We start from the raw sequence: 11,124 nt of genomic DNA on the forward strand, positions 1-11,124 counted from the left end.
TCTGTTTGTCTTTCTATCACTCTCATATTTTACAAACACACACACACACACACATACACACACACACACACATATATATATATATATATATATATATATATATATACATATATATATATAATATATATATAATATATATATATAGATATTATATATATATATATATATGTTAACGGGATATTCATCTCGTTATTTATTTGGTAAACGTGGAACCCCGAGCGTCAGGCAAACCGACACACAATCTCTCTCTCTCTCTCTCTCCAAGCGACCAACGGCTCGCGACCTCTCTCTCTCTCTCTCTCTCTCTCTCTCAGCAACTCCTCTCTCTCTCGCAATCTCTCACCATTCTAACAGGTAATCAGAATGACAGTCAAAGTTATGCAAAAATAACTATTTATTTAACAATGGAAAGATAATAAATCAAGTCTCATAGACTAACTTAACTCAGTTACCCCCCCAACATTAAAATGTCTAAAACAGTAATTTGTCACACCAATTGTCTCTCCCATCTGGGACTCTCTGTCCCCCCCTTGCCAGTCAATTCCCTCGCCAGAACCGTCTGTTTCAAAGACACGAGAAACACACTTGTTAGCACTCATAAGTTTAAAGACAAAGTTAAAGATTAAACATTCTTACAATGTGTAACAAGCCATCCCCTTTTGGCTTAAGTAATTCAACACTCACCCATGCAGCCAGAATATCTCACTCACTGTTCAAAAAGCACTTTGGCACCCGCCATCGTGGCTTTGCCCTCCTCCTACGGATCTCTGTGCAAGTCTTCCCATAGACTTGGCTAAAGACGCCATTAAGAATAGAAGAGGCGCACACGCACATATGAATGCACACTTCGTTAACGCCTCATATTACTGGCTACAACCAGTTTCCCAAAGGCACTTTGAAAAGACCCATGAACTCACATAACTACAGGACGAACATTGACTCGCCTAACTATGCAGTTTTTATATCACACCACCCAGAAATCATTTATCAGCTTTTCTCGGGTTGTTGCTTCGGCTCTGTTCTCCGCATTCCAAAAAGGTCACAACGCATCACATTATGCTATTAAATATATCATTAATTATAATCCCTACCACATATATATAATTAATATATATATAATATAATATAATATATATATATATATAATATATATATATATATATATATATACATATATATATATATATATATATATATATATATATATATATATATATATATGTATATATATATATATATATATATATATATATATATATATATATATATATATATATATATATACTAGCTGATCAACCGGGTGCTGCCAGTGAAAACTGAATGACGGTCTATGGGTAGGGGGAAGGGGGGAGGGTAGGGGTGGTAGAAGGGAGAGCCGGAGGAGTTTGCGTTGACAGTCTGACTGTCAGGCGCAGCGCAACCTGTCTTGTCACTTCAGAGCCCACATATAAGTACCTATCCTCCATTTGTATCGACACGGCTGCTTGCAATAGTGAAAGTTAGTCATTACGATGGGCTTGTTCGAAACTTCAACTCTTTAATTGAAGATAGCGTTTTTAACCGTTTAGGTCAACAATACAAAGTTATGAACCTATCATATCTGGCACTATATATTTCGCTAATGAAACTCCTTCCGTCATTCATTGCTTGATAAGGGTGGAAATTAGTCCACCGAAATATAGTCCTTATCTTTAAACCAGCGTATACGTATATAATATATATATATATATATATATATATATATATATATATATATAGATAGATATAGATAGATAGATAGGCTCACCTAGAATACTATGACCATGTAATAAGAAGAGAGGTGGTGGAACCGATCAAGAGAGCTACTAAGAACATGCCAGTGATGGAAAGGAGGAGTGTGGGCCGGCATCAGTGGATCAGATGGATGGATGCGGTGAGGAGGGATATGGGTGAGGTGGGGAAAAGGGAAGAAGATGAAAGGAATAGAAATAGATGGAAAGAAGAAGATATATATATATATATATATATATATATATATATATATATATATATATATTATTTTTATAATTTATTTTATCTTAGATATTTGTAATATCAACATGACACTTGCAATTCTTTTTGCAAAATGTCAATGGAACAAAGTTTTCAGAAAATTTCATTGGATGAAATACAATTAATGATATTTTTCCCACTTTGATTAAGGATGGTGCCGCCGTCATACAGTGACGGGTTGCAGGCCCCTAGGGAGAGTGTGGTCAAAGGAGCAGCCCTTCCTAACCCAAGACTCGTTTCGAGCATCATGCACCGTGACGAAGGCTACCACGACCACGCTGCAACTCTCTTTCTGATAGCCTGGGGACAGTTCATGGATCATGACTTCACACTTACAGCCACGCCGCTAGGTATTTTGCCTTTTCTTCATTTAGCTACTCTTTAATGCTATAATCCCTAGGGCATATGTGAAATGACCAATTCGCTTAGAAACATTTGAACCTCGGGGCCTAGTACTAAACGGTGAAACAGTGATTCGTCGACACGGTTTTGCCCTGTTTAGTACTAGCCCCTGGTGAGTCAGATGTATTTCGCCGTGTTTAGTACTAGCCCGTGGGGGATTAAATGTCCCTAAGTGTATTTGATCCCCCAGGAGCTAGTACTAAACACGATGAAACACATTTGACCCCCAATGGACTAGAACCAAACACGGCGAAACAGTGTAGATGAATCACTGTTTCACCGTCTTAGTACTACCCCTCTGGGATCAAATGTTCCTAAACGAATAGAACTGGTCATTTCACATATGCCCTAGGGATTTCGTGAAATCCTTGGATTTCACATATTCCCTGTAACATATTTATGCATGTGTGTGTGTTACAAATTAATTGTGAAACCATGAATTTCACAAAATCCCTGAAACCTTCAGGGAATTCGTTAAATCACCAATTCACTTAAAAATATTTGATCGCCGATGAGATAGCATTCAACACGGAGAAACACTCATTAAACACTAACAGTGAATGAACATACACTGATCACTCATTAAGCACTCAATAAACACACACTAAACATTCACTGAATACTTAGTAAACTTTCAATAACACAAGGATTAACAAAACATTCACTAAACACTAAGCACTCACTAAACATTCACTGAATACTTTACACGCTAAACATTTGCTAAACACTAACATTCACAAAACATTCACTAAACCCTAAACACTCAACAAACATTCACTGAATACTTATACACTAAAAATTCACTAAACCCTAAGCCTAAACACTCACTAAACACTTACGAACTAAACATTCACTAAACCCTAACCACTACTCACTAAACATTCACTGAATACTTACACACAAAACATTCACTAAACACTAACATTTACCAAATACTAACTGAACATTCACTGAATATTACACACTAAACATTCACTGACATTCACAAAACTTTCACTAAAACCCTAAAGCCTCACTAAACATTCACCGATTACTCACACACTAAACATTCACTAAACCCTAAACTAAGCATTCACTAAACACTTACTCACTGAACCCTAAACACTGGCAAAACACTTACTTATTACATATTAACGATAAACAAATTAACAATCACACTAATCCCCTGTTCAATTTGCAGGTTATGAGACCTTTAAGAATGGCCGCAAGGCTTTGCAACACCGCCCTGGTGGAAGACCACAGAACTTACCAATCAAAGAATTCAGTCACCTAACAGCAGCCAGATGCTTGAAATTTCATAACAATTATAATACGACTGAGTACTCTTAAGGCAACAGTGATCCCTTAAAAAGCTTTATCAAATATGTGAGAAATCAGACTAAGTTTATCAAAACAAGAGAGAGGTATTCATTCATTTAGGTTTTAGTTAATTAAAGGGCATCACTCCAGCAGACAACTTTAACTGTCTCCCTGGTCTTAAATTGAAGGAACAGCACAACCTATCACTTTGGCATGTTCACAGTTTTATTCCTATCACTGATGGGTAAATGCAACATTGTTATCAAAACTTTCAAAACAAAAATTTTAGCTTTAAATTCAAAATTTACAAGTAGAATACACAATCTTATATTTAATAAAAATTCACTATTACTTGAAAACAACACAAAATTTAATTAATTCTTGAATTAGATTAGCAAACAAAATTAAAAAATTTAATTTATCCATAAATTAAATTAATGAAGCAAACCTTAAACTATGAAGAAATACTTAAGATTTGAAAAGAAACTCTAAGCAAATGGAAATTTAATCACAAGTGTTAAAGTGTGAAATTAAATCACGAAACACTTGAGAAAGTTAATCATATAAAATGTGAATGCAAAAACATGAAAACACAAAATGTGTAAATGTATCAAACTTACTAAAATCGAAAATTGAAAAGAATCAAACAGTTCAAATGAAAATATAAGTACACACATGACAAACATGTAGAATAATGCATCAATGGTATTTTTAAGTCATGGCTTAAATTATATAAATATCACTGTAGCTTGTACCTCAAATTTTTGCTTTTGCTGCAGCTTCAAAATTCACCATACACACTTGATAGGTCTGTTACAGAACCCGCAATTATAATGTCTGTATATATAGATTTTACCAAAAATGTCACAAGCGCAATTCCATGAGAAATTTACTAAACACAAAGAGTGACCAATTAGAAATTTATAACAAGAGAGAGAGAGAGAGAGAGAGAGAGAGAGAGAGAGAGAGAGAGAGAGAGAGAGAGAGAGAGAGAGAGAGAGAGAGAGAGAGAGAGAGAGAGAGAACCTCTCTTAACCTGTACATCACAGTTGTCGGTCTCAGATAAAATCAGAAAGCTAAAACTCTTAAATGACGCCACGGAATGTTCTGGAAAGAAAAATGACGTCACTTCCGCAGCAAAACGTATTGGAACTTCCAGTTCTATTTAACTTAACCCCAAAATGACGTCATTTCAATGGGAAAGTTTTTTGGGGCCGATACCCTGCGGCTTACAACACATGGCGCAATCGATCAAGGTACGTTCTAGAAACTATATGACGTAACAAGTCATGTGGTTTCGTGAAATTACTCATACGAGACTTTAAGGAAAAATCACCTTAATGTATTCTATACAACCCCTGCAGGTGACTAACAGGATTGGCCTGTTTAGGAAACAAAAGGAAGAAGGAGGCTCTTTATTACTAACTGGTGACAACCAGTAACTCGCAAGAAAGCGACCGAGACAAAATCTTACGGCGACGAAATGCTATCGTACCAACACACTTATCTAGACTGATGAAAGATATTATGAACATCTGGACTGGTTGACTAAGAATCATTTAAATATTATTGTGAAATCTTCAGACACATTGCATGCGGTATTTCATTAATTATATACAGTAATAAATCAAGATGAAATTTATGCAGCTGCAAATTTTGGTACTCGTCACACATGGTAGCACATAAATACACTAACTATACATTTTACAAGGCAATGTTATGATTATATATAGATGACGAAAGAAAATGTGCAGAAATAAGTTTTAATGACTTTTTCTCTCGCTTTTTATGATGACAATGGCTGTCACACACACAACACACACACACACACACACACACACACACACACACACATATATATATATATATATATATATATATAATAATATATATAATATATATATATAAATATATATATATACATATATTTATATATATAAGTATATCCTATACTTAACTTAATATATAATATATTATTAATTTATAATTAGCTTATTTAGTGACAGCAATAGTCCTCAATAAAAGCAAGAGATTTACCAGACACCTGTTTCAGACCCTATCAACAGGAACGAACCCGAATTCTGCTGCCACCAACCTCCGGGTACACGCAAGAATAAGCTGTGCTTAGAGATTGCCATCCCTCCGGAAGATAAGTTCTATGGCTTCTTCGGTCAACGCTGCATGGATTTCGTCAGGGCATTCACAGGGATCCGACAAGACTGCAAACTTGGTAAGTCTTATTCTTACTCGGTGGTGGTATTTCAAGGCGAGTCAAAGGCCACGTCAAGCAGAGACGATGAAGTTGCAAATCAGCATTACCATAGTAAATTCACATTAACCGTGCATTTGATGTCTAGGCCAGTCCCTTACGACGCTCTTGATTGGCTGTTGATAAGCCAATCACAGGGCTGGAAACTCTCAGTCTCTCGAGAGAGTTCACATAAGCAGGATGTATGTTCCACTTCTCCTACTTCTCCTGAGGGATACGTCTTTCAAAAGTATCCCTCAGGAGAGGTGGAACATACAGCCTACCCATGTGAACTCTCGAGAGAGACTGAGAGTTTCCAGCCCTGTGAGTGGCTTATCAACAGCCAATCAGGAGCGTCGTAAGGGACAGGCCTAGACATCAAATGCATGGTTGATGTGAATTTACCATAGTAGCCAGGTTACCATCACGGTTGGCTATTTATGCTGTGTTCTGTTTTTGAATAAAGGAAGGGAGAACAATTAGGCCTTATATAAGGGACAGTCACTCACAAGTAAAGAGGTTTTTCATGGAATCAACTGGAATTAGCTGTCCTGTAAAGTGATTTGAATCCAAAACAGAAGTATTTCGACAAAAATCCTTATTTTATATATATATATATATATATATATATATATATATATATATAATATATATATATATATATATATCGAAAATGAAGAAGACATTTTATTGGTTAACTTTCTGCGTAAGTATATAAAATGATTAATATGTATTCACACAATGTATACACACACACACACATAGAAATATATATATATATATATATATATATATATATATATATATATATATATATGTGTGTGTGTGTGTGTGTGTGTGTGTGTGTGTGTAAGTATATAAGATGGTTAATATGTTTTCGAACAATATATATGCATATATATATAACATACATATATATATATATATATATATATATATATATATATACATCAATATTACTTATACAATTGTTATGTACGTTAATATATATATATTATATTATATGATATATATGTATATATATATACATATATATATATATGGGTGTCTGTGTCTGTGTGCAACTTTTGTCATGGTATCTCTATATAAATATATGATCAATAAATGAGACGGAACTAAGACAGGCAAGGGCAGCCAATGCTCCCGCTTGAACGCACTTTTATTAACATGAAAGTCTCTCCTGGCAGTGTCAGTAAACACACTCTGAATAGCTCACGCCTCTCTCTCTCTCTCTCTCTCTCTCTCCTCTCTCTCTCTCTCTCTCTCTCTCTCTTCTTCATCCCATCCCTGGGTATGTGCATAAAAGCTTCTCTTTTTTTTTCAGAAGTAAAGAAAAAACGTATCTCTTTCAGGTCCACGGGCTCCTTTCAACATCCTAACAGGAGTGATCGATGCAAACACAGTTTACGGAGGGACGGAAACGCACGCCAGGTAAAGTCGAATGAACAGAGCCGAGATCACCTGAAAGTTCTGCTTTTAGTTTTCCTCCCGTCATAGTGGTCTATGTTACCCGCAATGAACACACATATACCTGCACAAGAACAAATCATGAGTATAGGCTTAGAATGTAAAAATATAGGCCTATAGTTATATAGTACGAGGTGTCTTTAATCAAAAGAAATTCTTTATGGATATGCACTGAAACTCTCTTCTAACTTTTCATTACCACCGGAAGATGGCTATCCTGGAGAATAAGAAAAATGCATCATGTATTCATTTGAAATACAAAATATGACATCATTGTGAATTCTTATATAATAATGTGCATAAATGTGTCACTGACCCTTGATTCCTGCTCATATATACTGACGAATTCTACTCTATTGATAGCATGGTTGAAACAGCACGGTTTATAAATTCTGGAACCTTTATTTGAGTTCTATAGCCCGTTTTTATGGCTTTCAAACTAATCACCATTATAACTGGATTACTTATAATAGACAGAAATTCATACGGATTAAACCAAAAGGACTATTAATATCTAATTAATACCACAGAACAGAACACTCATATAGAAAGAAATTCATACGGATTAAACCAAAAGGACTATTAATTTCTAATTAATACCACAGAACTGAACACTCCTATGAGAAAAGACAGCGAACGGGGCTAGAAGACTATAGTTTATTAAATCATTTTAAATTCAAGATCTGAGCCAGTTAATTTCTTATGGGTTTAGAGATATTAATTATAAACGGAAGCAAGGAGGAAATTTCAAAGCGTGGCAGTTAAAGATAGAAAGAAAAAATAAAGAAACAGCAAATAATGACCAAGTTGGGCAGTACAACCCCAGATTTTTAAAGACTGAGTATAGGGACACGTAGCCTGACGTATATATATATATATATATATATATATATATATATATATATATATATATATATATATATATATATATATATATATATATATATATCTATCTATATGTGTGTGTGTGTGTGTATGTACATATATTTTATATATATATATGTGTACATATACATAAGATATATATACACATGTATATCTGTGAGTCTCTTTCTGTATATATATATACACACATATATAGATAATATATATCTATATATATATATATATATATTATATATATATAACTACTTATTTTCTATTTGACAGGAAGGCTTGCGCGCTTTCCATGACGGTTTGATGCGCGCGAACTGACGGCCTTCGCTCATCTGCGTCTTCGTGAACTGTTGCCCGCTAAAACTGACCTACCTGACGAAGGATGCATAAGGACGCTTCCAGATCAATTCTGTTTTGATGCTGGTGAGTAGTATTAGTTATGGTTAGTAGTAGTATGATTAGTAGCGAGGTGCTACTAAATAGGAGAACTGTATATGTCTCCTAGCAGCAGCAGAGACAAATAATATTCTCTTAATTTTTCAGAGATACCCCGTTGCAGACTGATAAAAACTGCCTATCAGACTGCGAGAACTTTTTGACTACCCGAAAAGATAGAACGTTATTTATTTTCAAAAAAACAACTTCTTCAAGTAGTCATGCCTTTTATATATATATATAAACATACATACATATACACACACAGAGACACACACACACACACACACATATATATATATATATATATATATATATATATATATATATATATATATATATATATATATATATATATGTGTGTGTGTGTGTGTGTGTGTGTGTGTATAATATATATGTGCGTGTGTGTGTATGTGTTAAAGAGGCTTAGTCTTCCAGTACATCATGACACTTGTCGACTCCACAGCTAACACAAAAAAAGAAAAATAAAGTTATTTTCCAGTGTCCTGTATTCTCAATCCAGTGTAGTTTTGTATTTTTCCTTGGGGATTCATTTCACTCCGCCCACTTCTATTTCAGGTGAGATCCGGGTCAACGAACAGCTGATGCTGACGGCTGTGCACACACTGTGGTTTCGGGAGCACAACCGCATTGCCAGTATTCTGGGACAACTGAATCCTCACTGGGACGACGAGAGGATTTACCAGGTAGGGTGTCTCAAACAATAACAAGTAAAACATGCCCCTAAAAATCGACTTTTCTGCACAGGCACACAATGTTGGATGTGCCGCGACCCATGAAACTGGTGGCCTGTCCTATGGCGTTCCCAGACGCAGCGTCATTGCCAACTTTATCTTAAATCAAATAAAAACTACTGAAGCTAGACGGCTGCAATTTGGTATGTTTGATGATTGGAGCGTGGATGGTCAACATACCAATTTGCAGCCCTATAGCCTCATTAGTTTTTAAGATCTGAGGGCAGACAGAAAATGTGCTGACGGACAGACAAAACCATCTCAATAGTTTTCTTTTACAGAACACTTAAAGGATGTAGGTTGGTTATTCGGCTGATAAGAGGATTTATTTAAGGAAACGTTTTCAGACAGCATATAATTTTTTTTCTTTTTGGTGGTTTTAATTAGTTTTTGTTTTCTGTAAAAGAAAGCTATTGTGATTGTTGAGTTGCATGGCCAACGGCTCATACAGCATTATATACCACTGTACAGAAAAGTCGATTTTGCCAAAGAAACTTGTTTCTTGCAGTGAATGATTTTATGATTTACTATAGTAGATTCACATAAACAGTGCATCTGTTGTCTAGGCCAGTCCCTTACGATGCTCCTGATTGGCTGTTGATGAGCCAATCACAGGCCTGGAAACTCTCAGTCTCTCGAGAGTTCACATAGGCAGGATGTATGTTCCACCCCTCCTAACGGATGCGTCTGTCAAAAGTATCCCTCAGGAGAGGTGGCACATACATCCTACCTATGTGAACTCTCTCGAGAGAGACAGAGTTTCCAGCCCTGTGATTGGTTTATCAACAGTCAATCAGGAGCGTCGTAAGGGACCAGCCAAGACAACAGATGCACGGTTGATGTGAAACTACCATAGACAGGAAGTCTCGAACAGTAGAAAATTTTGGTGGGTTATTTAGGAGCCGAGTAGGATTTATGAAGGAGATTTTTCACGTACTGCTTGGAGCTTTTAGAGTTTTTGTTTTAGTTGTTCACATAGTGAATGCTTTTCTTTGATGAATTTATTAGTATTGCTGACTGTTAAAAGTTGGCAAAAAATAATTTTATCAGACACTAAGTAGTTTTGGTTGTATTTATCAGACGATGAATGGATCAATTTCGTTGGTTCAGGTAATAATCAAATTTGGGTGAATTTTTTCAGAGAATAAGAGAGCATAATATCTAACAAGTTTTAAAGTTATTGTGGGATATTTTGTATGACTGCTTATGTGCGGAGGAGATTTAGCCAGAAGATTTATCAGCCAGTTGGAGGAGTTGGCAAGTTTCCCCAAAAAATGGGATTCGACTGCCGGAACTTAAGAGGTGATGTTAACTAAATGTACTGACGGAAAAAAAAAAAAACAGAATTCATCTAAAGGTACTTTTTAAAAAATAAATCATCACCAGGACCGTTTTCGTGCACCGAAAGTGAGATTTACCTTGGGGAAAACCAAGAAGGAATAAAACAATGTAGGATTTACCCGTTGGAATTTTCCTGATACGGAAGGGGATTCACAAAATTAGTTTCTTTGCAACGCAAATCTACAATCGCTCTAAAATTCAAGTCTTCAGTTGTGCCTTTACCAATTTGTTATCCGCTCTGCCTTTTATACTTCTTCATCTTCTTCTTCT

General features: G+C 35.5%; 1 pseudogene; it reads left to right on the forward strand.

Moving 5' to 3' along the window:
- The window catches only part of LOC135225838 (chorion peroxidase-like), a 70,041-nt pseudogene that overhangs the window by 40,683 nt on the left and 18,234 nt on the right, over positions 1-11,124 (forward strand).

Source organism: Macrobrachium nipponense, chromosome 13 (genome assembly GCF_015104395.2).
Source record: "Macrobrachium nipponense isolate FS-2020 chromosome 13, ASM1510439v2, whole genome shotgun sequence".
Taxonomy (NCBI): Eukaryota; Metazoa; Arthropoda; class Malacostraca; order Decapoda; family Palaemonidae; genus Macrobrachium; species Macrobrachium nipponense.